General features: G+C 36.2%; 1 long non-coding RNA gene across 3 annotated transcripts; it reads right to left on the bottom strand.

The window, feature by feature from the left end:
• Positions 1–13,831: 13,831 nt before the first annotated feature.
• LOC113349145 lies at positions 13,832–17,967 on the bottom strand. Of its 3 annotated transcripts, none has more exons than XR_003359953.1 (7): positions 17,611–17,967; positions 16,928–17,004; positions 16,533–16,727; positions 16,016–16,401; positions 15,822–15,889; positions 15,164–15,272; positions 13,832–14,282 (listed from the first exon to the last, which is right to left on the bottom strand). It is a non-coding gene; the product is annotated as an uncharacterized LOC113349145 (long non-coding RNA). The 3 variants fall into 3 exon arrangements; XR_003359951.1 differs by having other exon boundaries at positions 16,016–16,104; XR_003359952.1 differs by lacking the exon at positions 16,928–17,004 and having other exon boundaries at positions 16,016–16,104.
• Between the last annotated feature and the right edge of the window lie 3,784 nt (positions 17,968–21,751).

Raw genomic sequence — 21,751 nt, 5'->3', positions numbered from 1 at the left:
CAAATAAATGACTGCATAGGCATAACTCTTGTATTTGTCAAAAGTCCATTCGTCCTTTCATCAATACGAAAACAAATTCATGAACGACTTTACTTTTGACAACATATGGGACCTTCAAGTTCACGGACGCAAACAATACATATCCCATAAAAATATTGCAATATCACAAAATCATAAAGATTAATACTGCAATAACATCATCCTCCAAATATTTTTATAATTTAAAACCAATAAACCTAAAAAATAAACATAAGAAGATGAAAACAAAATAGCTATATGTAGTCACAATCTTCGCTATTGAAAACACTAATTATTCTTCCAACTAATCCAAAAAGAAGACTTACTAGGTAACCTCAGTTTTCCTTGATGATTTCATACCTATGAAATGGTCCATCAAAATAGCAGTCACTGATATCCTTGATCATGTTGACTGTAGAAACACCATGTTCAAAAGTTAGAATGTTGACTTTTCGATCAATAGTGCGAGCATAATGGCGAGCCTTTGCGCAGTCAGGGATAACTTTTTTTTGATTCCTGATCAAGATATTCTGAGTACTAAGGATTTTTTCCTGTCCATCAAAAAGTTGGTTCATCTGCAGTTGAAGGTTAGCAAGTTCGATCTTGACTTCATTTTGAACACGAATCAGATCCTTGACAGATTTTCCAATCCAAGAGTTATACTCTTTTCTTTCAACCATCTTCTTCAAAATAAAATTTTGACCAGAAACACATCCTTTGAGATCATCCTCAACCATAGGGTTAACTTCTTATTTGGGAACAGATTCCATAGAGTTCCTTTCTGAAGAATAAAGAAACACATATAAGACTTATATATATGTTCGTGAGTACCCTAGTTGGAAACCCTAAAGTTTCTTGAGGAGACACGGACGTTCATGGACCAGCCAAAGTAATGGCCCAAATTAGGAAAATTGCATACCATGCTTTCAAAGATTCTCTATCTCCAAAAGATCATAGTGACAAAGGAAAGAAGTACTAACAACATAACATCATAAGATATACAAACTGGAGAAAAACAGAACAATACTTGAGCATCTCACAAATCCTCATTCTTGTATCTCTCAAGTTAGACACAAGAATAGACTTTCTGCTACTAGGTAACATAGGGAGACACTGTCTCACCATAGGTTCTGAGAGAATAACAGTTATTTTCTCTAGGATATCTGAACTTAGCATTTTTTGTCCTTCCTTGGCAGTTTCCCGATACGGGAGAACGTCTCACAGTCCCTCTGGGAATCACAGGTGAGGAATCTTTCTGATAACAAAGTCTAGGACATCTAGAAATGGGTTCTAGGGGATTTTCCGAAAATGGTCTCCGTACACTAGACTTAAATTTACCATAGTTGTTCTTATAAGCACAGAACATGCTTTCATAGGTAGTACGATTTATACCACTAGGATTTACCAGTGTCATGTAATGATTTCTAGGAGAGAGATCACTTTTATAAGATGCCTGGTTCCGTGTGGAATCTAGGTTCCCTGCAGCAGTCATCTGACTATTTACTCCATTGACAGTAGAAAGAAGCAATTTTTGAAGTTTAAAAACTTGTTTCTTTCTGGAAAAATAATGAATAGCATAGTGATTTCCTTTTCCACAGAAGGTACAGGTTCGTGGAGGAGAAGCAACATCAGACACTTGTTTAGACTTCATAGCAGTCAGAGAAGATTATAAGTTACTAAAACCCTTTTCAACAAAATCTTCATCTGGAGAAGATTTCATTCTGTACGGTAACTCGTGAGAATTAGTTTGTGCATAAGAATTTCTTCTTAAGACAGAGTTTTCCTTTTCCAAGGGTTTACACCGTCCATGGGCTAGAGCAAGTGATGCTTCAAGTTTTTCTTTCTCAACACGAAGTTTGTCTAGATCAGATGAATGCGTCTTGATCAAACATTTTTATCTAATTGAGCCTTCTTTAACCAGCTTTTCAAGATCACAAATCTTTTCACGCTGTTGATTGTGTTCTTGAAAAAGTTTATCAATTTCCTTAGAGAATGACCCTATAATGTTTTAGAGTACCTGTTCACGATCAATAACTTCTCGAATTCATCAAAGAGTTGTACATGATCCTTGAGATCAACAAACTTTGTAGAATTTTTTGAAATTCTGATGAGCTTCATTTCAGCTTTAGCCATTATGTCCAATGTCTCATTGGAGGAAGAGTGGCTGACACAAGATGAGACATTATTCCTACCTCGGGATTCGGAAGAATCAACTAAGGAGTGATCCTTTGAGGTATTTTCGAGACACTTGACAAAGTTGACAGCTTTAGGAGGCATTTTGGTATGCGTATGAGATTCCGTCCACAGACTCAGATTTCCACAACCACAAACTTATAAGGTCTTTAACGTGTTTGCCTACTCTGATACCAATTGAAAAAGCGGTGGTCTAACAACACCACCCAATATTTCGCTTAGCAATCTGTATGGACTAACTCCGAAATACTTTTCTAGAGAATCAACTAGACAGTCAGACTCAATCTAGATAAAAGTATCTCAAGGAGTTAATATCTCTCTCTTGATTTGATTTTTACTCAAGCTAAAAACAATAGCGAGTCTTTATCAAATACAAGGAATAACTTGGACGGTACCAAAGACCAATGTCCAAGTGTTAATCGATGAAAACCACAAGGTCAGATCTCCAATCGATTAACCTTTAGCGCACAACCTGTATTATTTCAATTATAAAGATAAACAATATAATGCGGAAAATGAAATAACACAGACACCAGAAATTTTGTTAACGAGGAAACCGCAAATGCAGAAAAACCCCGGGACCTAGTCCAGATTGAATACACATTGTATTAATCCGCTAAAGACACTAGCCTACTCCAAGCTAACTTCGGACTGGACTATAGTTGAACCCCAATCAGTCTGCCACTAATTCAAGTTACAGTTGTACTCCTACGCCTATGATCCCAGCAGGATACTGCGCACTTGATTCCCTTAGCTGATCTCACCCACAACCAAGAGTTGCTGCAACCCAAAATCGCAGACTTGATAATAAACAAATTTGTCTCACACAGAAAAGTCTATCAAAGGATAAATCTGTCTCCCATAGAAAAACCCTAGGTTTTTGTTCCGTCTTAAGATACGAAATCAAGGTGAACAGGAACCAATTGATAATCCGGTCTTATATTCCCGAAGAACATCCTAGATTAATCAATCACCTCTCAACAGTCTTACTTGAATACACAAGAGGACATCGAGGAATCACAAACAGTGAGATGAAGATGTTTGTGACTTCTTTATCTTGCCTATTGGAGAACTCTCACGATCTCAATCCAATCAAAGATTGTACTCGTACGATAGAAGATGCAAGATCAGATCACACAACTACGATAAAAGTAGTATCAGTCTGGCTTCACAATCCCAATGAACTCTTTAAGTCGTTAACCTAGTTTTAAAGAAGAAAACCAAAGGTTAGAGGAGAATCGACTCTAGCGAGCGCACTAGTATCACACAGAGTGTGGGGATTAGTTTTTCCTAATGTTAGATGTCTCCTATATATAGTCTTCAAATCAGGATTTTTCCTTAGTTACAAAGCAATGAATATTAGACGTTAGATGAAAACCTGATTTAGATTCAAGTTAATATTTCTCAACCGTTAGATCGAAAACTTGGCTTGTCACACACACTTGAGATATACGTTTACTGGGTTTGTGAAAACCGTGCCCAAATGTGTACGTGTATGTTGGTTCAACATAGTAACCCAAAAGGTCAACCATATGATCATTTCATATTAACCTTGTTCTTCTTCACCATAACTAGTTCAATTGACTCAAATGAACTAGTTAGAGAGTTGTTCAATTGCTATGAGATCTTATGTAACTACACAAGAAACAATTGAAACAAAGATGATTCGATTCGATTGAATCGGCTCATGAACTTTATAGTCAGGGTTTGCATACTGCATTCCTTAGTAATTTAAGTTTCATGTTCAGAGCACATCTTTAGATCATAACCCACTCAAGTACGCAAACAAGTTCGTGGACTTAAGACAACCGGCATAGTTTTCCAAACTCAGCAGAAAATCTCGGCAAGGATACTTCCGCCAGTTCGCGGACTAAACACGCAAACGAGTTTTTGGAAAATCCAACAGAAATTCTCGGCAAGAGAACTTCCGTCAGTTCGCGGACTGAGTTCGCAAACTGAGTTCACGGACTTGGCAAAGCCAATTCCTTCGGCTTCTCTCAATCAACAAAGTTCGCAAACTTCGGATTAAGGAATAGGACTTATGCACATATGTGTTTCCACACAATGCTTATATCCATCATTGGTTATATAGACCTATACTCTCATTCCAACCATTGAAACATTCTTAGAGGATGTTATATAGTTGTTACACTATTTCTCGTCAAAGCGATTTTCAAAGTGATTGAAACATTATGATTTTCGTCATTAGGTGAAGATAAACCCGATCAAAGCGAAACGCTTTACCAACATATGATTTCGAGATATAGATAGGCGAGATATACTCGTCTCGAGATATCAAATGTGTATGATCCAGTCCATATAGCATACGACTTTTGTCTCATAAGAAGTAGGAGATAGAAGAGATAGACTTTTGAGTGATAGATAAGTTCAAGTCTCCACATACCTTTTTGTTGATGAAGTTCCACGGTTCCTTGAGTAGATCTTCGTCGTTATATGATGAATCACCATGAAGTACTTGAGCTCAATTACACTTTTCTATCCCAGTCCGATACTTAGCTATGTAAACTAGAAATCAAGACTCATAGTTTTGATCACTAAAATTGACAAACATGCTTGAGATAGAAACGCATGCAAGGTCGACCGAGCTATGCTCTAACACCTAGCTCTATCTGCTTCTTGAATTCCTTGTGATCAGCATAGTTGTACTCGCTTGAACCTCCTTCTAATGCTGATTGGGATGCGTCTCTCGTTGCTTTTGCATCTTTCTAACCCCTCCTCTTCTTCTCTTGATTTTGGAATTAACGTTTAGATTAGTGTTGTGTTGTTCCTGACTACTTGGAGTTCCATCAGGTGAGGAAGCAGACCCTCCATTTTGAAAATCCTGCAAGATTGGACCATGTGGTGATCTTGAAGGCACTTGATTACCTTCCAGCAAGTATGGATTAAACTTGTTAAGCACCCTCAAAATGGTGAAACAAGTTTCATGTTGGAAGATCGTTTTGTGCCACTCTTCCCGACATCTTCGTTCCACATCTGGTTCGCCATCACCACTGAAAAAAACGGGGGTACAACAACCACACCCAATATTTTGCTTAGCAATCTATATGGACAAACTCCAATATACTTTCTAGAGAATCAACTAGATAGTCAGACTCAATCTAGATAAAAAGTATATCAAAGAGTTTATATCTCAATCTCTCGATTTGATATATACTCAAGCAAATATAAATCTGCGAGTCTTTATCAAATACTAGAGAGATAACTTGGATGGTACCAAAGACCAATATCCAAGTATCAATCAATTTAAATCAACAACCAAAAGGTCGGATATTCTAGTTGATTGAACAACGCACAACCTGTGATATTTCAATTATATAACAAAATATAATGCGGAAAAGAAATAACACAAACACCAGAATTTTTTTAACGAGGAAACCGCAAATGCAGAAAAACCCCGGGACCTAGTCCAGATTGAACACACACTGTATTAAGCCGCTACAGACACTAGCCTACTCCAAATTAACTTCGGTCTGGACTGTAGTTGAACCCCAATCAATCTCACACTGATCCAAGGTACAGTTATGCTCCTACGTCTCTGATCCCAGCAGGCTACTACGCACTTGATTCCCTTAGCTGATCTCACCCACAACTAAGAGTTGCTACGACCCAAAGTCGAAGACTTTAATAAACTAATCTATATCACACAGAAAAGTATACAGTAATAGATAAATCCGTCTCCCACGAATATACCTACGAGTTTTGCTCAGTAATAGATATTGTGGAATCACAAACGATGAGACGAAGTTTGTTTGATTTATCAAAAGACGGAACAAAACTCGTAGGTATATTCGTGGGAGACGGATTTATCTATTATCGTAGACTTTTCTGTGTGATACAGATTTGTTTATTAAAGTCTTCGACTTTGGGTCGTAGCAACTCTTATTTGTGGGTGAGTCAGCTAAGGGAATCAAGTGCGAAGTATCCTGCTGGGATCAGAGGCGTAAGAGCATAACTGTACCTTGGATCAGTGTGAGACTGATTTGGGTTCAAATACAGTCCAGACCGAAGTTAGTTTGGAGTAGGCTAGTGTCTGTAGCGGCTTAATACAGTGTGTGTTCAATCTGGACTAGGTCCCGGGGTTTTTATGCATTTGCGGTTTCCTCGTTAACAAAATTTATGGTGTCTGTGTTATTTCAGTTTCTGCATTATATTGTTTTATCTTTATAATTGAAATAATACAGGTTGTATGTTAGATCATCAATTAGAATAATCCAACCTTTGGTTGTTGATTGTCATTGATTGATCCTCGGATATTGGTCTTTGGTACCATCCGAGTTATTCCTTGTATTTGATTAGGACTCGCTGATTTCTATTAGCTTGAGTAAATCAAAAACAAGAGAAAGATATTAACTCCTGGAGATATTTTTACCTAGATTGAGTCTGATTGTCTAGTTGATTCTCTAGAAAGTATTTCGGAGTTAGTCCATACAGATTTCTAAGTGAAATATTGGGTGGTTTTGTTAGACCCCCGCTTTTTCAATTGGTATCAGAGCAGGCAAACACATTAAAGACCTTATAAGTCTGTGTTTGTAGTGATATGATTATGGACGAGCCTATCTCTAATAACGTACCAGTTCAGAAATTACCAGATGATTCTAAAAACTTGGATTCACCCGAGAGAACTATCACATCTAAGTCAATATTTAAACATTCTCTTGATGTAAAATTGTTGATTGGGAAACTCTCCTAGAAGAACAGTTGGATGAACTTTCTGATGAAGGTGATTCCGATATTGATAGAGATGTTGATGAGGAAGTCTCAGAGAATGTTAAGTTTTTGGATTCGTGGAAGATGAAGAAGATTACAACTTCTCATGTCTCACCTCTTCTGACTCCTCTCTGTCGAGAAAATAAGAAATTGAGAAGATGTTACGCAGGTGTTTATTTTTCGGATCATTCTAACGAATAGATCCTCAAGGATTCTGAGGAAAACCTACGTATGAAGTCACTTGAATGTGATAATCTTTATCAAAATTAATTTTTTTTGGAAGAGAAACTTGCAGAATCTGAACCAAGGTTTAACTCTCAACAAATTAGTTTTGATGACAGAGAAAGTGATTTTCCCGCTCGAGAAAAACGCCTTGAGGCTGATTTAGCTGCTGCTCTTGATAAAATCAAGATGTTGGAAGATGACTTGAAAAAGTTCAATACTAGTTCAAGCAAATTAACCACCATGCTAGGAGCAAGTAAAAATCATCGTGATACACGAGGATTGGGCTATAAGGGAATAGATGCTCCAAGTATTAGCAAAGAGGTAAAATTTGTCAAGGCTAATGATTCTTCTCAACAAAAGGTTTCCACTGATGGAAAAAGTGAAATACCTTCACCGGCAATTAAGGATTGAAAGAGCAACGAATATCAACCTCCAAAGTCAGCACGTACGGATCGAGGTAAGAACAGTCCTTATGTTTACCACTATTGCGGAAATAAAGGTCACCTGGAAAGGAGATGTCGTTTTCGTATAAGGAATAAGAAACTTCATGATGTTCTTGTTTTGGCATCACAAGAAGTTGTGAAACTAAGATCATATGCTAAGGCTAATCCCCTTAACATTACAGGTTGTAACTTTCCAACCTTTAGGCAAAGGAATCGTTGCTGTGATAAACCTAGATTTGCCTATAAACGTTATACGAAGCCTTTTCACAATCGTAATGGTTATCAAAAGGATAACTTCGTAAAGACGAAGACAATATCTGATGCTCCCAATTGGAGAAAGACTACTTGCAAAAGAATAGTCAATCCAATTCTCTTCCGAGAAATCTTGAAGAGAGTAATAGGAAGAAGGTTCTGGTTGTTCCTAAACGCACTCAGAAGTGGGTACCAAAGAAAGCTAATGATGCTTTGAGTGTGAAAAGGAATGATCTTCCAGAAAATTCCATGACTATGGAAAAGGCAATATCCATGATGCTGGAACTTAAAGAGTTATTTGGGAAGATGGATTTGGATGAGAAAGGTTCTAAAAGCGATCTCTTTCATGATAATCCAAAAGTCACTTGTGGTGAGAAAGACATTTTTCACCTCAACACAACTTGAGTGTGTTGTAAGTGTATCCTCACCAAGGAATGCCCTGTTATGTATACGGTGAGGAAAGCACGAAAATTGGGGCGCACAGATTATGTTTGGTAAGGATGTAGAATTCAACTGGATTCATATAAAAAGGTATGTCTATAAACTTGAGCAAGATTTGTGCTTTTATTTGCTTAGAGGACTTATAATGATTCACATACCTTTCTTATCGTTCTTTTCTACCTAACTTGATCTGTGTATAAGGTTCCTTTGTGTTTAGGTTTGAAAATAGTAGTTCGGGATGTTTGAACTTCATGGTACACATACCAAGTATGCATACCATCATTTAAAATCAAAATCCAGGGGTTTAAGTTCGCATGCCCAGTTTGCAAACTGCTCCAAGTCATGAAAATTCGTTTGCAAACCCGTATGCATACTTGCCTGTAGACGTCGATATTCGGTAAACTTGTTTTGGCCGTAATTTCTTCATCCGAACTCGGAATGACCTCATTCTTTTTGAATTCTCTTCCTCTTTGAATTCCCTTCAAAATGAATATAAGAATTCTTGTATTTGGATGAGTTAAGATTGGTTTTTGTCCCTTCTCTTGTTTTTGAGTGTTTTGCTCCGTTTCGTTGCACTTGTTCCACTTCTTGGACTTGGGCACTTGTTATTCGTGGAGTACAACTCTTCTAAGATCATTTGTAGATTTTACAAGAATGTTATTGGTGAATCACAAAGAAGGAAGTTCAAGAATGGGCAGTAACACGCATTATTATGGGATTCTTGAATGTTCACAATCATTTTATGTGAACTATGGTGTATGGTCGTTAATGACTTTGTGTGTTCTTCTTTGTTAAGAAAATATTTTTATGCGCCTTTGGTAGCTATTCTTGGTGTAAATACGGGCGAAAAAGATTGATTCTACCCTCTACGGACAAATCATCTTATATGTGCATTACGAGTTTGTCTTGAGGCCTAGGAATCTTCTTATGAGAATTTATTCTTTTTTTTAAGAAGGATAACTAGAGTTTGGAATAGCCATTATTGTGATTACACATAGCTATGCCCAACGCTTTCATCTTCATGTTTTTAGATTTATTCGTTTAAATTCTAAATTCGTTTGGAAGATGATTTTTGCAGTATTAATCTTTATGGGTTTATATATTGCAATATTGTTATGGGATATGTGTGTTTGCGTCCGTGAACTATGATTGTCCCATACCTTGTCAAAAGTAAAGTCTTTCGTATGTCCATATGCGTGTATTGATAAAAGAATGAATAGACTTTTGACAAATACAAAAGTTAAGCCTATTATGTCAATTATTGATGGAAGATAGGTTAAAATCTTTTGTTTGCAAGGATTATGTCTATTGAATGTCGTTATGCGAATAGTGATGGAAAATAGAATGAATCCTTGTGTATTTCGCAGTAATTGATCTTCCCTGATCCATATTTTATGTATTACTGTGTGGCTCCGTAATGTGTCTTATGTTGAGCACGAAATAACCAAGTTGATTTTTTTTATGATTAGCCTTGTTGTTGTTCCGTAAGGTACTTTATGTTGAGCATTTTGAACTAAATTAATCATCTTGTTTGGTTATTTAGTTATGACTCCATAAGTCTTCTTATGTTTGAGCGTTCATGACTGGGTTGATTGTTTTCATGATTAACTTAGTCATTGCTCCATAGACTCTCTTATGTGAGTATGACCAATTAAATTGATAACTTTTGTGATTAGTTTGATTGTGTATTTCAATTAGATTAATTATGGGTTTACTTGTGATTAATCTAATTGAGCGCTCTTAAGTCTCCATAAGTTTACTTGTGTTGAGCATTTTCGGTTAAATTAATCATGAACTTCTTGTGGTTAATTTAATATTTTGGATTAAAATTCATACTTGTATGTGATTTGTTATGTCCAAAGAAATCCTTCTTTTCTCTTTTGAAATTAAGGTCGCTCTTGTTGTTCCCTTGGGAATGACATATTATGGGGGAGATTTCTTTTTGAACTTGCGCTTAATTGCCAAATCTTTGTGGGGAGTACGGCGGTGGAATATTATAGGGGTTATCTTGTATCTTTAAACTCCTTGATTAATGCATTTAGCTTCGGATTTATGATTGCATCTAAATAAGATGATGTGTGTTCTTTCTTTTGGTCATGAAATGTCTCTTTCGGAAATTTCATTAGGATCCCGTTCTTGTACCTTTGCCAATTTTATTGACAAAAAGGGGGAGAATTAATATGTAGTTCACACTACAAATACATATGGTTTTCGGATCATTATGTAAGGGGGAGTGGTTTCCATGTGAGATGGAGTATTGACTAAGGGGGAGTGATACATATCACCATAGTATTGTTTTTGAAGTTGTGATACAATTGAACTTTGACGCTGTATAATGATACTATGACACTGTATAACAATGATTAAGAACTATTGTTTTCTTGTTGTTACAGCTACGGATTTTCAACAACGATGATGCTAAACTTACAACCTTTGGGATCATTGGAGTACTTGGAAGTGACGAAGATTTCGAGTAATGTTGAAGACTAGGCATGTGGAATAGGATCTACAAAAGTTAATTTATTTATTTTTGTATTCATATGTATTAATAGTTTTTCCACTAAAATTGACAAATGGGGAGATTGTTAGAGCATTGCTCGGTCGAACTCGCATGCGTTACTATCTCAAGCATGTTTGTTTAGTGATGAAAACTACAAGTCTTAATTACTAGCCTATTAGAGCTAAGGTCTTGGATTAGGATAGAAAGTGTAGTTGAGCTCAAGACTCCATGGCAATCATCATACAAGACGAAGGACTACTCAAGGAACTGGTGGATCTTCATCGACTAAAAGGTATGTCGAGATTTGAACTTATCTGTCACTCAAAAGTCTATTTACTCTATCTCCTACTCTTGAGACAAAAGTCGTTTTGATATATAGACTTTCATTGTACACAATTGCTATTTCGAGCCGAGTTTATCTCGCCTATCTATTTCTCGAAATGTGTGTTGGTAAGCTTTCGCTTTAGCCGAATTCATCTTTACCAAGTGACGAAAGTCATGTTATGTTTCAATCGCTTTGAAAATTGCTCTGACGAAAAATGGTCTGTGAATAACAGCTATATAACGTTCTCTGAGAATGTTTCAATGATTGAAATGAGAGTTTAGATTACATAACCATTGGTGGATATAAGCATTATTGTGGAAACACATATATACATAAGTCTTATTCCTTGAAACAAAGTTTGCTAACTTTGTTGATCAAGTGAAGTTGAAAGTGGCGTGAGCCAAGTCCGCGAACTCAGTCCGCGAACTTGCGGAACTTCTCGGCCCGAGATTTTCTGTTGGAGCTTGTGTACTCCTTCCATGAGCTTAAGTACGCGAACCCAGTCCGCGAACTTGAGCAGGTTATATCTAAAGTCGGTTGTTCTTGAACTAATGTTTAAATAAACTAAGGAATGTTTTTGCAAACCGTGGCTATAAAGTTCATAAATCGATTCGAGTGAATCAAACCGATTTTGCTTCAATTGTGTCTTGTGTAGTTACATAAGATTTCCTTGCAATTGAACAACTCTCTAACTAGTTCATTTGAGTCATTTGAACTAGTTATGGTGAAGAAGAATAAGGTTGATATGAGAGTAATCATATGGCTAACCTTTTGGTTGACTTGTTGAACCAACAAATGTTAATGTTTGGGTACGGTTCATAAACCCAAAATTAGACATTTCATTTGTGTGTGACAAGCTAAGTTTTCGATCTAACGGTTGAGAAATATTAGCTTGAATTTAATCAGGTTTTCATCAAACGGTGAATATTGAATGCTTTGTTACTAAGCTAACATTGATTGCAAACCCTGATTTGAAAGTGTATATAAGGGAGGACTCTAGCAACTGGGAAACCTAATCCCCACACATTATGTGTGATACTAGTTGTGCTAAGCTAGAGTCGATTCTCCTTTAACCTTTGGTTTCTTCTTCTAAACCAGGTTAACGACTTAAAGACTTCATTGGGATTGTGAAGCCAGACCGATACTACTTTTATCGTAGTTGTGTGATCTGATCTTGATGTTTCTATCGTACGAGTACAATTGTAATAATTGGCTTGAGATTGATATCTCCGATAGGCAAGATAGAAAAGTAATCACAAACAAACTTCGTCTCATCGTTTGTGATTCCACAATATATTTTTTCGCTGCGTCGATTAAGATTATTGTGAGGTGATTGATAATACTGAGATGTTCTTCGGGAATATAAGTCTGGTATTATTGATTGGTTCCTGTTCACCTTGATTTATCAAAAGACGGAACAAAACTCGTAGGTATATTCGTGGGAGACGGATTTATCTATTATCGTAGACTTTTCTGTGTGATACAGATTTGTTTATTATCAGAGGCGTAGAAGCATAACTGTACCTTGGATCAGTGTGAGCTTGATTGGGGTTCAACTACAGTCCAGACCGAAGTTAGTTTGGAGTAGGTTAGTGTCTGTAGAGGCTTAATACAGTGTGTGTTCAACCTGGATTAGGTCCCGGGGTTTTCTGCATTTGCGCTTTCCTCGTTAACAAAATTTTTGGTGTCTGTGTTATTTCAGTTTCCGCATTATATTGTTTTATCTTTATAATTGAAATAATACAGGTTGTGCGTTAGATCATCAAATAGAGTAATCCAACCTTTGGTTGTTGATTGTCATTGATTGATCCTCGGATATTGGTCTTTGGTACCATCCGAGTTATTCCTTGTATTTGATTAGGACTCGCTGATTTCTATTAGCTTGAGTAAATCAAAACAAGAGAGAGATATTAACTCCTTGAGATATTTTTACTTAGATTGAGTCTGACTGTCTAGTTGATTCTCTAGATAGTATTTCGGAGTTAGTCCATACAGATTGCTAACCGAACGGAGTTCACAAACTCCAGCAGAAATTCTCGGGTCGAGAACTTCCGCCAGTTCGCGGACTTGGCTCACGCCACCATGCCGGTTCTCTTGATCAACAAAGTTCGCAAACTTCGGTTCAAGGAATAAGGACTTATACATATATGTGTTTCCACAACAATGTTTATATCCTCCAATGGTTATATAATCTAAACTCTCATTTCAATCATTGGAACATTCTTAGAGGACGTTAATATTCTATAGTTGTTATTCACAAACTGTTTTTCGTCAAAGTAAGCAATTTCCAAAGTGACTGAAACTTGACATGACTTTCGTCACTAGATAAAGATGAACTTGGTTAAAGCGAATGCTTACCAACACATTTTTCGAGAAATAGATAGGCGAGATAAACTCGGCTCGAAATAACAAATATGTATAATATAAGTCTATATAGCAAAACGACTTTTGTCTCAAGATAGGAGATAAATAGACTTTTGAGTGATAGATAAGTTCAAGTCGCCACATACATTTTAATATATGAAGACCACTGGTTCCTTGAGTAATCCTTCGTCTTATATGATGATTGTTATGGAGTTCTTGAGCTCAAATACACTTTCTATCTTAGTCCGAGACCTTAGCTATAGTAGACTAGAAATCAAGACTTATAGTTTTGATCATTAACATTGACAAACATGTTTGAGATAGCAACGCATGCGAGTTCGACCGAGCAATGCTCTACAACCACTTCTTCAATTGTGCCACATTTGAGTGATCGAATCTACAAATTCACTAACGGCTGTTAAAATTGTGCGAAAACGATGAGACAACCCATCGCCATCACGTCTATCGGGGTTACCTGTTTCTTCACAAATTTTTTGTAAAATCTTATCATAAAAAGGTTTTTTCTCTTGACTAATACCATTGATGTCATCTAATGTATATAATACATAATTTCTACAAAGTGACTCGTCTTCATACATCGTATACTTGACACCACGAATTCTCGTGTTTCATGGTGTTTCTTGTTGTGATTGTTGTTGTGTTTGTTGTGGACACAGAAAGGGACTCACCAAATGGACACAGAACTCATCAACTCCTTTCTTTTTCAAGCCATGACAATACCTTGACTTTGGGTATGGATTGTTCTTAATCTACCTGTAACACCTAGCAGGTCCTGCAATATTTAACCAATGCAACAAGTATAAGAAAAAAGACTCAAACCTTGCTCCAATAACTCATATTCTATGTCAATAGTGAGTAACAAAGATAAGTTGCTTAAATTTGGTAGCACATAGCTCATGTCATATCATAAACAGACAAATAAAATGGTAAATATAAGCATAAATGGAAAGGCAGTAAAATCACAAGAGGCACCAAGGCTTCTAATTCAGTCTGACTAAATAGATCAAAGCAAAATAATATTCCTCAGCCAAAATAGTTGTCAGCTAATTGGGGCATGAAGCCATGGTTGAATCTGGAATCACAAGATGATCTATGCTAAATCAAACATAAAAACACAAACTAACAAACAAACAAATTTCATTTTTTTTTGGATGAAGTCAAAGGCATTCTTTCAACTTCCTACAATCAACAACAATTTTAACACTAACAATAAGTCCAAGAAGGTACTATCAAGAATGCAAAGACCTCAAAAGAGAACAAAAAATTAGGAATTCTAAATTAGCACCAATCGCGTAGTCCAAGAAGGCACTATCAAGAATGCAAAGACCTCAAACACTATCAACAAAAAACATATATAGTACTGTATGATATTAAACAAGAAGATATATAAGTTTTGAAATCGTTTCAAATGTTAAGAGCATTGCTAGATAACTTGCACAACATTGTTTCCAAATGTTGTCTGACAAGTAAAGGACATAACGAAAGATACCATGTGGTGATGGGACATAGGTGCAGAGGCTCATGAAATTGAAAGAAACATATATAATGTGATAAAACCAATTAGGTAGCTAGACTGGCTAAATTAACTAGTAGGATAAGAAAACGGTTTCAGAATCTAAAACTAGTTTTCATATGAATAGAAGATCACATTACCATGTATTCCAACATCTTTTATAGTAACCATGAAGTTTTCAACACCACGCTTAAGTATCAGGTTGTAGTATGTAAACAACGCAACTGGACACGATAGCTGTGGTATCACCTGGTTACTCAACAAATAAACACCACGAATTAGCAGGTTATAAGAAGCAATCTTAATAAACACCAACAAAAAGAATGTAAGAACTCATTAGCCACGACTTCCTTTCACTTTCAGACAAAACCAACTACACTTGCGAGCTAATATTAGTAACACAACATTCTATTACGTGAAGTATGTATAAGCATATCTATGTAAAGTCACAAGAAATGTGGGGAAAGCATAAATCTCTCAATGAAATTAGTAACACAAAATTCTATTACATACAGATCTTAATGTCTGGATAAAGTCAGTGTGAAAACTGACCGATAGGTCAACAGTGAAATTATTGACACCAATTTCAGTACTCAACACAAACTACAAGCTCATGCCATCAATAATTCAGATTAATCTAAATCATTCTAGTTATCTCAATTAGGTACCTATAGGTTACTCTCTTGTGATACAAAATATCTCATGTAGAAGAATCAGTATAAAAAAGATGTAACTTGATCGGTAAATTTTCCAGCCGCAACTCTAAGTAGCAAAAAGAATGGAGGGGTTGAAATATACCACTTTTATTGTTGCTGGCATAGTACTTCCAACACAAATTGGTTAACGATTCATTATTAGCCCATTCACTGAAAGACAAGCAACACCATTATTAAGAAGCTGAGCGACATAAACATAAACGACAGTATGTTCTTACTTCAGGGCAACATAAAACTTAATTATCTGATATCTACTAAACCAATGAAATTAAATACCTGATTTTATTTGTCTGTACATTCTTTACCTCCGTTCTGAACCTAAGCGCATCATGCATACTATGTTCTGCAGTGATAATACATCAAGTCTGCCATACATATAAGCATCACAAGATATCATAAAACAAGATAAATAGATGGAGTAGATATGTACACTACCAATGAAATTTATGAAACATAATTCTATTACTCAACTAAACTAGAAAACTTCCAATAAGGTTAGTCAATCTAAATCAAAGATGTGAATATTCGAAACTAAAAAATATGTAGCATCAGATGCACATGGAAACTGACTCGCCCCAAACTCAAAAAATACTAGTCACTTTACCAAACCCTGGTAATACTTCAGGAAACAAGTAACATCGTACTAGCAAGCCATTCATAATCTGAAAACCAAAAAGGTTTCAAAAGAATGGTAACCAATCATGTTGCACTAAGCACAGAATTGAGATCAAAAAATGTTAACCGATACAGAAGAAAACTTCCTATCTAGCTAGCTGATAAGACTCCCACAAACCTTGAGCTTAGGCAACGTCGACTGAGACATAGTTGAGGAAACTGATCCTTAATGGGATATTACTTTTTTTCTTGCTGCTATAACTCTAATGTCAACACCAGACATAGTTGAGGAAACTGATCCTTCAATGTACAATCCCAAACGACCAGAGAAGGAAGGAATGGCATCTTGGCCACGATTAGTTGTGACTGAAACCTGTTACAACAAGAAAACTAATCTGAGATAATCGCTGGTATATTAAACTTAGATGGGAGTAATGACTGAAAGTAATTGCAGATACTAACATAACGTTCTTTAGCATAACATAGGATCTTCAAAATACTAGATTGTAACTACCAAAACATGAGGAGAAAGTGCATATAACCCTAACAGAAGTTGCCAAGCTATTAAGTTACCATCTCTATTAATCGAGTACTTGGAATACGAAGAACATTCTAATAATAATTGTATAACTTCACTCTGCCTTCAGAAGCTGCACAATATAAAACAATCATAATTATCAACACAATCAGTATCACCTCATTTACTGACACAAAACATTGAAGCATCCAAATTCCCATGAATTGCCGAAACATAAATGGGTGTTTGACCATATGAATCAACAGAATTAACTAAACACCCAAACTCACACAACAAACTCATCAAATCTATTCGATTTGCTGCTGCTGAATCATGTAAAAACCAATCAATTGAACCATCAATCTCACAACCAGATTCAATCAAAACTATAACCACATTTATATTACCTGGATTATTTCTCATTTGATTACTTCTGTTATGAATTCAAAATTAAAACAAGTTAACAAACCCACATCTCAAATTAAACCATATAATACATAACAAATGTAAATCAAATCTCAGATTCATCAAAAATGCCCCAAACTTTAAAAAAAAAAATAATCATGAACAAACCTAATACAAATCCGAGGATAACTAAAGATGATGTTCATGTTCATAACACAAATCAAAACCAAAATCATGCAAATCCGAGAATAACTAAACATGATGTTCATAACGAATCACCGGATAACAATTAGAAACTACAAACAAGACGATCTTCATAGTAAAGTGGTTATACCTCAAGATCTTCGAAATCAATGGATTTTTTTTCCAAACCCTAACTTTGAAATTTCAAACCCTAACTTTTCTGTAGAAAATCAAGCATGAGAAAGATTGAAGAGAAAATAGTGGTTGGTTTTCAAGAGAAAGATAGAAGAACAACATAAACAGGAGAAAGATATCTACCGAAGGTTTAATGGTGGTGGGTTTTGAAGGAAAATGGTTTTCACGGAAAGATTGAAGAGAAAATGGTGGGTATTAGATGTTTTTCTCTCAAGCTTAGCTCATGGCGTTGATACATCGGTGATAAAGAGTGAGGCTGATTTTTTTTTTTTAAGCAGAGAAAGAGGATAGAGAACAACAAATGGGAGGCAAAAAGAATAACGAGTTCAGTCTCTCCTTTGAGATGAAGGATAGGGTTGAATCAATAACCATTCATTTTTCTAGGGCAAATCCTAACCATCAAAAATAGTGTTCCCATATACTCAAACTCGTCGCACATGTGCAAATTAGGCGTTACCTTGCACACAAGCGGGAAACACATGTGGAATGATCAGCCGTTGCCAATTGCAACAAGGCTCAAAATTTCGCAACTATTGTGCAAAATGTTGCAAATTTTGCAATTGCATCCAGCGGTTGCTATTTTACAAGCCGTTGCTATCTTGGTTGCGAATTCGCAACAGCTTTGTAGCCGTTGCTAATTTTTGTTGCTAATCCGCAAAAATGGTGTAGTGGTTTTTGTGATCATTGTTGTGACCGTTGTTGTGAGGATGCCATATTTGTTAGAAATGAAATTTATAGCGATGAAATTCTTTTCTGGTAGATTGAGTTGATATGAATAGTTTTGTTTGAAAAAAAAAATTAGAGATGGTATGAAATTGTGTAATTTTGAGGTAATGATGAAGAAGGTGTGATTTTTAAGTCTGGAGATGAACTGAATTTATAGGGAAACAAAAAAGAGCAACAGTCGTTGGGTGGAAGGAGTTGTTGGCGCTTCTATGAAAAACGTGGCGCTTTAAGGAAAGACTCTGGCGAATGAGGTAACAACTGGCGTTGCAAGGACAAGCGCCAGCATTGTTTGCTAAACCGTCAGCGTTTGTGCCAAGGACGTCCGGTCTTCCATCAAGCACGCGCTGCATCATCCACCTCACTCATTTTGTTGGTTTGTATATCCATTTTTCATGTTTGTTGAGTCCATGGTGGGAGCAAAATCAACAAACTTGAAGTTTGTTGAGTCCATAGGAACTGCTCTTATATGTCTCGAATCTTTTTTTTAGTCTCCTCTCCATCTATAAAATAACCAAACCCTTAATATGTTGTGTTACCTTCTTTGACGCATTCTGTTTTTCATAACCCTATCACAGAAGCAACGATTGGTCACGGTAAAGAAAGAGGGCTCTTTACTATTTGGAAATTTAAGGGACAATACAAGATGACAGTACATGAGCTGACAAATGCTCATTCTAAAGACAAACTCGGTTGTGGAATTAACGATTGGGACATCCTTCTATTGGGTACTTGAAAAGATTATTCCCCGAGTTGTTTTCAGAACTTTGATATATCTAAATATCATTACGAAGCATATAAGTTAGCTAAACATCATCGTGTTTCATATCTTTTAAGCATGAATAGGAGTTTTCCTCCTTTTGATGTTATATATAATGATATATGGGGTCCTTCACGTGTCATTAGATCTTCAGGTTTTCGATAGTTTGTAACTTTCACAGATGATTACTCTCGAGTTTCTTAGGTTTATTTATCGAAAGATAAAAGTGTTGTCCACATTGTTTTCAAGATTATTCATAAATTTGTCCTTACCCAAATTAACACAAAAACCCGAGTGTTAAGATCTGATCGAGGTGGTGAGTATCCAAAACAAGGTCTTTCTGTATACTTTTTGGAACATGGAATTTTCCACCTATCCTCATGTACCGATACCCCTCAGTAAAATGGAGTTGCTGAGCGAAAAAACGACATTTATTGGAGGTTACCATATGTTTGTTGTTCCGAATGAATGTGCAGTTCTAGGTTTTCAAACACCTTGTGATATGCTTTCTTTTGGCCTTCCATGTCAACTTTCAATACCTATTCCTCTAAAAATGTGAGAGTGTGTTTGTTATGTTCATGTCCATAAATAAAATGAAGTAAATTAAAATCCAGATTCTTAAGTGTATTCCATTAAGATTTTCGCTACTCAAACAGGCTACAAGTGTTGCCACCTCCGGCGGAAAAAGCCTATGCAACTACAGATGTCACATTTTATAAAGATCAAGCTTATTTCTCAACTACCGAGACTTCCTCCATCTTTATGTTTTTAGGAAAGAGAACGTCTGCAACTCCCTCATTGTTTAAAGTCAGTTATATTCATCAACCGCTTCAATTTCTTCATCTTCAACCTTAATCCATTATTTTCAACTTCGATTTTTTTAATCGTTATCTTTATTTCTGTTTAGATTTCTGCCCGGATCAAAATTATTACTTAAGAGCCGGGCAGAGTAGTTTAGGTTTTCATATTTATGTATTACAAATAAAATCAGATGACAACATCTTGTCGATCTGTATTCTCTTACACTCTTGGAGTGGTTTATTATAGCCTATTTTGGTGGCGCTTCATTGTTATCAAACACAATACAAGGACGATCCACCTTCGAAAAAGTATTGATCATTTCATCAGACAAGATCAACAAATATCGAAGTCGATCGGAGCAATTTGGATATATCACTTCTTTTCTATAGAAGCATCTAAGTTCTACGGTGAACATCAAGTACAATGGTTTGGCACCATTGTTGATCAACAAAAATAGTTAAATACCATTAAAATTACATTAAATTCCTTGTCAGATTATGGATATTTAGTAATTTTTTCATTATTCGTTTCTTTAAGTTTCGAGTTATGTAAACGTTGTATTATCCATCTGAATCTGATTATTGATGTAACCGATACTGTTGTAAGCAATTTCATATGAATGAAATTTTGAGGCATTAGCCTCTTCCATCAAAAAAAAGAGACTTCCTTTCAAGGGGAGGGTACTTATGGTAAAGATCAACCTTGGTATCATATTCCTCGTTCAACACCTAAGGAAAGTGGTACTCCACTGTTATGACTTCTTAGTCTTGGTCTACTTCTGCCTATTATTTATTTGTGAGAAGAAATTTAGTAAGTTGGCGCAGCAAAAAGAAATCAGTAATAGCTAGGTCTAGCGCAGAAGTAGGGTTTAGAGCGATGGCTCATGAAATCTATAAGTTATTACGATTAAGAATATTGCTGAAAGAGATCGGATTCAGCACTACAAGTCCTATGAAGTTATATTGCAACTACAAGGCTGTCATTAGCATTGCTCACAATCCAGTCCAACATGACAAATCCAAGCATGTGGAAGTGGATAGAGAATTCATCAAAGAAAAATTGAAAAAAGGGCTTCCAAGTCATCCGTTCGACTCTTTCCTCAACAAGCTAGGTAAGGATATGTCTAGTACCTGCTTGAGGGGGGGCGTTGGAATAGTCTGATAGTCTGCTCGTTATTGGTCCGGTGTATAGCAAGTGTGCATATGATAGTGCACTGTAGGAGTAGTGAACAGTGTAATCTAAATATTTTACCTAATAAAGGAATGCTTGTAGTTGTGCATAGCAAGTGTATAAAAAGGGAGCTTCCCCTATGGGTGTAATTACACTCTTTCAGGCACTCTCTCTGTGTATACATATGCAGATACATGCGAGACATGAATGCAGTGTATCGAGTACTTCACTCCTTAAAGTCTTCTGCACCAGCAAAAGGATTGTTATTTCGAAAGAATGATCATGTGGAAATTGAGTCATACAGGTCTATCTCTGACCATTGTTCCTTAACGGGAGAAAGGGTAGTAACTTGCCGCAGAAAGAAGTAGGTCCAGTGCTGAAGTAAACTTTAAAGTTACGGCTCATAGAATTTGTGCGTTATTGTGGTTAAGAATACTGTTGAAGAAGATTGGATTTAGCCTTACAAGCCCTATGAAATTATATTGTGCGAACAAGGCTGCCATCAACATCGCCCACAATCCAGTCCAACATGATAGAACCAAGCATGTGAAAATGGATAGACACTTCATCAAAGAGAAATTGAATGAGGGGGTCATCAACACTCTCTTTGTAAGAACTGAAAATCAGATTACAAATATTCCGA

The sequence above is a fragment of the Papaver somniferum genome, chromosome 2 (genome assembly GCF_003573695.1).
Source record: "Papaver somniferum cultivar HN1 chromosome 2, ASM357369v1, whole genome shotgun sequence".
NCBI classification, from domain to species: domain Eukaryota; kingdom Viridiplantae; phylum Streptophyta; class Magnoliopsida; order Ranunculales; family Papaveraceae; genus Papaver; species Papaver somniferum.
This window is presented reverse-complemented; position numbering and strand designations above follow the sequence as displayed.